Source organism: Mirounga angustirostris, unplaced genomic scaffold, assembly GCF_029215605.1.
Source record: "Mirounga angustirostris isolate CCGP_5_RB_7025 unplaced genomic scaffold, mMirAng1.0.hap1 SCAF_10, whole genome shotgun sequence".
In the NCBI taxonomy this organism is placed as follows: Eukaryota; Metazoa; Chordata; class Mammalia; order Carnivora; family Phocidae; genus Mirounga; species Mirounga angustirostris.
Window position 1 is genome coordinate 20,149,568 of NW_026991718.1, and position 7,287 is coordinate 20,156,854.

The 7,287-nt window shown below is 46.5% G+C and overlaps 1 pseudogene; it reads left to right on the forward strand.

The window, feature by feature from the left end:
- Window positions 1-525: 525 nt before the first annotated feature.
- On the forward strand, window positions 526-6,715 carry LOC135361719 (small ribosomal subunit protein uS17-like; annotated as a pseudogene).
- The last annotated feature ends 572 nt before the right edge of the window (window positions 6,716-7,287 follow it).

The following is a 7,287-nucleotide window of genomic DNA, read 5'->3' on the forward strand; positions in this document are numbered from 1 at the left end:
AGAATTACTTCTAAAAACTAAAATTGAAAAAAAAAAACAGGTATAAAACTTCGATTAAATTACAAGATATCCATGAGATAGAAGATGTCACCGCCATGAAAATGATAGTATAAAAGAATTTTTTTTTAAGATTTTATTTATTTGACAGAGAGAGACACAGTTAGGGAACAGAAGTAGGGGGAGTGGGAGAGGGAGAAGCAGGCTTCCCGTGGAGCAGGGAGCCCAACGCGGGGCTCGATCCCAGGACCCTGGGATCATGACCTGAGCCGAAGGCAGACGCTTAACAACTGAGCCACCCAGGCGCCCCTAAAAGAATGTTTTATGTCATAGAAGAGTATAAAATGATATGTGAGTACAATTTCAAATTTTGCTTAAAAATATTTCTGAGATAGGCGCCTGGGTGGCTCAGTTGGTTAAGTGTCTGCCTTTGGCTCAGGTCATGATTCCACGGTCCGGCTCCATGGGAAGCCTGCTTCTCCCTCTCCCACTCCCCCCCTTGTGTTCCCTCTCTCACTGTGTCTCTCTCTGTCAAATAAATAAATAAAATCTTTAAAATATATATATTTGTGAGAGACAAACAACCGCTAGCGGAAAAGTTTCAAAAATACAAGCAGACATTTTATAGGAGGGTAAACACATATGGCAAGTAAATGCATGAAAAGATCCTGAAGTTCATTAGTATTCAAGAAAATGCAAATTAATACTACAATATTATAAACCTACTAGAAAGGCAAAAGTTTTAAAGTCTGACGATTCCAAATGGCGGACAGGAGGCTGATCAGTTGGAAACATACTTTATAGCCAAAGATTTCACCCCAAAGACACTCTCGACACATGTACAAGCAATGTTTACAATGACAAAATACTAAGAACAATCCACGTGACCAGCAAGAAACGAATGAACACAAACCGTGTGCATCTCTACAACGGAAATACTGAATAGCTGTCACAACGAATGAACTCTATCTACACAACACAGCATGGATAAGTGAACCAATGTGTTTTTTGAGTGAAGAAAAGCAAGAGACGTATGATTAGAGCATGATACCATTTTTATAAAGCTTAAAATCAAGTAAACCCAAACAATTTATAAAATCACTTTTATAAAGCAAGGAAATAACAAACACAGACTCTGAGAAAATAGTTACCCCGTGGGTGGAAAGCTGGGAGAGGACTTAGGCAAATGACAATTATTGCCAATTATTCATACCGTTTTGCTTCTTGGTGTTTGTGTTAAAAAAGATAGAGGGAAAGAGTTTTATGGGGGGAGGTGTTGTGCTTCCTGAAGAAAAGACTGGAAGAACGGAAACCAAAATATTAGCAGAGATTATCTCTGGGAGGTAGGATTAGGAGTGCTTTTAATTTTCTTTGTAGTTGTTTATATTTTCCAACAGTCTTAAATGAATATGCACTTTTTTGAAAACAAGAAAGAATATTTTTCAAAATCTATTATTAAAACCTGTCCCGTTTGCATTCTGCTGTCTGAACATCCAAGTCTTAATTTCCATGGTTATAAATGATCCGAGGAAGAGGTACACAGTGGAGTCACCAAGGTCGTCTGTGACACCAAGTTTGGCCAGGTAGTGAGCTTACAGTGGTAGAAATAAAGCGGCAGAAGGATGTTAGCGAGCTGTGTGGGAGGGCAGACATCTGCCTGCTGAGCATCTGTGGGCAACAAGAAGGTAATAGCAGCTCAAGGGAAATAATTTAATGAACCTGAAAACCATTTCTTAAAGTTATGAATCCACTGCCCTGCCCTTCACCCCTCCCACCAAAAGTCCCTGATGACATGCAAATAAGAATCCTGGACACAAAATATCACAATCCCATCCTTGTATCAAATTATAGTAAATGGACACTATACTGTGTGTCATTCTATTCTCTGGCACTTACAGAGGATATAACAGGACTGGAAAGGGTTCGATAGAGGGCAATTAAAATAACAAGCAGAAAGAGCGTTCTTTACATGATGACAAAAACCAAACACTGGCCTTCAGAGGAAGACCAGGGCTTAAAGGTGATATGCCAAAGGCGTACAGAGTCGGAAAGATGCGGTCACTGAATCTTCTATACCAGCAGTCGGAGGGGGCTGATGGTGGTTGAAAGAGGCAAATTTGGAAGAGATAAATAGGAACTGCTATTTTGCACTGTGGGTAGCAATGTGGAAATCCTTCCCCCCCACACACACCCAGAGGCTAAATCATTGGTTCTCAGTCTTGTCCAAAAATCATTGGTTCTCAGTCTTGTCCAAACATGAAATGAAGATGGCCCAGGAGACCGACTGAGAGGCTGGATGGGGACAGGACTGCCAGGAAGAGAGACAGTACTGAGACAGGGGTAGTCTCACCCTCCGTAATGTCTTGTGAGGTCTGAGAGTCTGTGACAAATTGCGTGGAAAACCTTACGAATGAAACTTTCTGAGATTTACATTATGGACAGCAGTTGTGCTCCTCAACAGAACTGTCCTTGGGTGTCAAGCTCAAGATTGTACTGGACCAAACGGACAGCTACACTGAGCCACTAGGGTATTTTCTGCGTGCTCATGGTCACAGGAGGATCTCCCATTCTGCCATACTGTGGAAAGCTCAGGAGGCCAGAGCCTAAAAGATACACTAAAGATCCTCGAGAATTCCCCCAGGAGGGGCGCCTGGGTGGCTCAGTCGGTTAGGCATCCGACTCTTGGTTTCAGTTCAGGTCATGGTCTCAGGGTCCTGAGATCGAGCCCCACATCGGGCTCCACACTCAGCATGGAGTCTGCTTGTCTCTCTCCCTCCACTCCTCCCCCTGCTCTCTCCCTCCCTCTCTCTCATAAATAAATAAAATCTATAGGAAAAAAAAAGAATTCCCCAGGAAAGCAACCCAGAGGCCACAGAATCCAAGGGAAGGTATCTCCTAGGTTTTGCTGGTATACCAAAGGCTAATTTTTTTTTAAGATTTTATTTATTTATTTGCCAGAGAGAGAGAGAACACAAGCAGGAGTGAGCGGCAGGCAGAGGGAGAAGCAGGTTCCTTGCCAAGCAAGGCGCCTGATGTGGGGCTCGATCCCAGACCCCGGAATCATGACCTGAGCCGAAGGCAGATGCTCAACCAACTGAGCCACCCAGACGTCCCCAAAGGCTAATTATTTATGTGGTATTTTCAGACACCTCAAAAGATCAACAAATTCTATGTTGACTAAACTTTCTAAAGTGGCTCAAGATTAGTAAATCCAGCTGTTTTCAATCTGGCTGCATACCAATCACCTGGTATGCCGTTAAAAAAATCCCTCTGTGTTATAATGAGCACTGGGTATTGTATGTGTTATAATGAGCACTGGGTATTATATAAGACTGATGAATCACAGACCTATACCCCTGAAACAAATAATACCTTATATGTTAATTGAATTAAAATTAATTAATTAGTTAATTATTAAAAAGGAAATCCCTCCGTCTCAGGCCCATGCTAGATGAACTGAATTTTTTTAAAGTGCCTGCAAGTGATACCATGTGTAGCCAAAATGGAGAAGCACTGAGCTTCTCCATTTGTTAAAGTTAATTATCTGAAGAGGTTCTGATTGTAGGAAGAGGGCAAAAGGCCTCTGTGGACCAGCTCAGCGGAAGGAGGAAGACAACTCCACCAGGTCTCCAGTGCCCACACGGGCCCGAGTGCGCCCCCGGCTGTTCCCGCGCGGGTGACTGGGGCAGGTGTGCTGAGCTGCTTTCTATGCCAGAATGTCGCCTTGGACATTGGAACGTTTTTTGGGTCCCTGTGACCATGGGAGGGACGAAAGAGAAGAGAGCTACGCATGCCCATTCCTCTTCTGCGCCCCACTTCCGGGCCCCTCTCTAGAACTCTCTTGAACTAGAAAGAAGGACGCGTGAGCCCAGCGAGCCCCAGAACAAGAACGCGCTTCCTCGTTACCTGTACTGAGCTGGGCTGTCTTTTCTCGCCCTCACCGGTCTCGGGTCTCCTTGTCTAGCGGTTAACCTCTCCTGCTCCGTGCCTCCGCACATTTATGTTCCTCATCTCAGCATTTCAGAGCTCAGCCCGTGGCGGCCTCTTCTCGTTCCCCACCATGAATTCTTCTAGGGCCTGGGTCCACCGCTGCTGAGCGCTTCTCTGGGCCTCACCACCCCTGGGCCTTAATTTCATGTCCTATTAAGGGTGCTTCAGGGGGCGCCTAGGTGGCTCAGTCGGTTGGGCGACTGCCTTCGGCTCAGGTCATGATCCTGGAGTCCCTGGATCGAGTCCCGGCATCGGGCTCCCTGCTCAGCAGGGGGTCTGCTTCTCCCTCTGACCCTCCCCCCTCTCATGTGTTCTCTCTCTCTCTCATTCTTGCTCTCTCAAATGATGAATAAAAAAAAAAAAGGGTGCTTCAGGTATGGGTTAGAACCATGGGTGACCAGAAAAGTTCCTCCTTTTTCTGTCATTGGGATGTTTCCACTTCTTGCAAAGATGCAGGAGCAAAGAGCCCAAATTGCAGAGAAGAAGGAAGTTACCCGTTGGAACCGGGGAACACAGGGAGAGCCAAGCAGCCTCCCACCTCCGCTATTTCTCCCTTCTTTAATGGCCCTGAATGCAAAACCACTGGAAGGTGAGGAAAATTCCAGAAACAAACTGCACCCACAGAGGCAACCTCAGCTACCCAGACAACACCCGCTGGGTACAGTTTGCTTTGCTGAGGCTTTTAAACACGTATCTGTCACTCCACTTATCTTCCCAACCTTTTTTGTTTCCTGCCTCCGGATCTGCTTACTCTGGGCCACACATCGAGTGCTAATTTCCTACCTCATTCATTTGACCCCAGACCTTCACAGACACTCATACTAGATCACCCTCTATTGTCTGCACCAATATCCGTCCATACCCTGTTTCTAGATCCAACCCAAACTTCGCCTTCTCCAGGAGACAGTGTATGAGAACTAGCCTCACTGCATCCTGACCACTTCGGTGTTGTATCCCCTACATTGCCAGGCCCAGTGGTAGTGACTGATTTTTGCCTTTGTTGACATGTTGATTAGTAAGTAGTTTGGGGTATTTTTCGTATGTGCCCATTCTGCTTCCTCAACTAGATTTCAAGTTCCTCAAAACCCAGGACTCATGGTCAGAACACGTGATGAGAGCTCTGTCCTTAAGAGATGAGAGGGAGGGGCGCCTGGGTGGCTCAGTTGTTAAGCGTCTGCCTTCGGCTCAGGTCATGGTCCCAGGGTCCTGGGATCGAGCCCCCATCGGGCTCCCTGCTCAGCTGGGAATCTGCTTCTCCCTCTCCCTCTCCCCCTGCTTGTGTTGCCTCTTTCGCTGTGTCTCTCTCTGTCAAATAAATAAATAAAAATTAAAAAAAAAAAAAAGAGATGAGAGGGAGACCTTGGGCTTGGGTTGGGCCTCAGAGGGTCTGCACCTGGCTGGGATGCAGGTGTTAAGTGTGATTATGAAGGAGGAGACTACGCTATACGTAGACTAACAGCTTAAACCACATTCCCACCAGTCAGCATTCTTTCATGGCTCTACAGAACTCTGAAAAAGTCATGGGCCTGAGGAGACTGAGAATCTGTGCAGTACTTGGGTGTTTGGTGAGAAACAGCAAGGAGGAACTCCATGCCAACCCCACACAAACATCCATGCCCTGCGCTGTGTTTCTAGGACTTTCTCACTAACAGCTACTATTTAATGAATACTTACTGCGTACTAGGCTATGAAATAAAAGGTGGGATAAAAAACAGACCTGGAAATTTCTGCTTAAAGAAGCTTACAGACCTTTCCTCAGCGGGGCAGGAAGATGGCGGACATTCAGAGTGAGCATGCCTACCAGAAGCAGCTGACCAGCTTTCAAAATAAGAAGAGGGGCCTGTTTGGAGACACTGAGAAGCCTCTGTGATACTAAAGAAACGTCAGTCTGGGCTTTGAGATGTCCACGGAGGCCACTGAGGACACCTGTACTGATAAGAAATGCCCTTTTACTGGTAGTGTCTCCATCTGAAGGCAGATCCCACCTGGTGTGTTGACCAAGATGAAGACGCAAAGGACCATTTTCACCCGCCGAGACTACCTCCACCACATCCTAAAGTACAGCTACTTCGAGAAACGCCACAAGAACATATCCATGCACCTGCCCCCCGGTTTCAGGGACATCCATAATGACAACATTGTCACCGTGGGTGAGTGCAAGCCCTCAAGCGAGACCGTGCTCTTCAGTGTGCGGAAGATCGCCAAGGCCACGGACAGCAAGAAACCAGAAGTTCAGGGGCGCCTGGGTGGCTCAGTCGGTTAAGCGTCTGACTCCTGATTTCAGCTCAGGTCATGATCTCAGAGTTGTGAGATCGAGTCCTGGATCAAGAGTTAACGCTCAGCGGGGAGTCAGCTTGAGATTCACTCTCTTCCTTCTCCCTCTGCCACTCCCCCTGCTTGCACTTGCATGCTCTCTCTCTCTCTCAAATAATAATAATAAAATAATAAATAAAAAACAAAACAAAATAAAGTATTGTATTTCTGGTCTCTCTAACCCACAAGAGTCTCCAAGTAAGACATGGCTTCAGGGTAAAGATCAAATTTAAGTTTGAGGCTGTGACTCTTTGTTAAGACCTCAGAAAGACGGGGCGCCTGGGTGGCTCAGTTGTTAAGCGTCTGCCTTCGGCTCAGGTCATGATCCCAGGGTCCTGGGATTGAGCCCCGCATCCGGCTCCCTGCTCAGCGGGAGGCCTGCTTCTCCCTCTCCCACTCCCCCTGCTTGTGTTCCCTCTCTCGCTGTGTCTCTCTCTGTCAAATAAATAAATAAAACCTTTAAAAAAAAAAAAAAAGACCTCAGAAAGAGGGGCACCTGGGTGGCTCAGTTGGTTAAGCGTCTGCCTTCGGCTCAGGTCATGATCCCAGGGTCCTGGGATCAAGCCCCTCATTGGGCTCCCTGCTCCGAGGGAAGCCTGCTTCTCCCTCTCCTCCCCCTGCATGTGTTCCCTCTCTCACTGTCTCTCTCTGTCAAATAAATAAAATCTTTAAAAAAAAAAAAAAAGACCTCAGAAAGATACAAGGTGGTGGCCATTAGCCCTCTCCAGAAAAGGAGCTTCCAAGAATCATAAGGTCATAGCCCCGTAGCTCTCCAACATGCTGCCCAAAACGAAGGGAGAACCATCTCTAAATTAATTGCGGGAATGGCTTTTGTCTAACCAAGTAGACTCTTTTCTGACACTCTTTCAGGGGGGGTCGTTGGACAGGGAGAGTTCTAAGTGCAGAAAGCAGGCTGAGAGGTCCTCAGGAGCGGACACAATTCTTCCTGACCGGGAAGAGTATCTCAGAAGGTGGAACAAAAGCCCA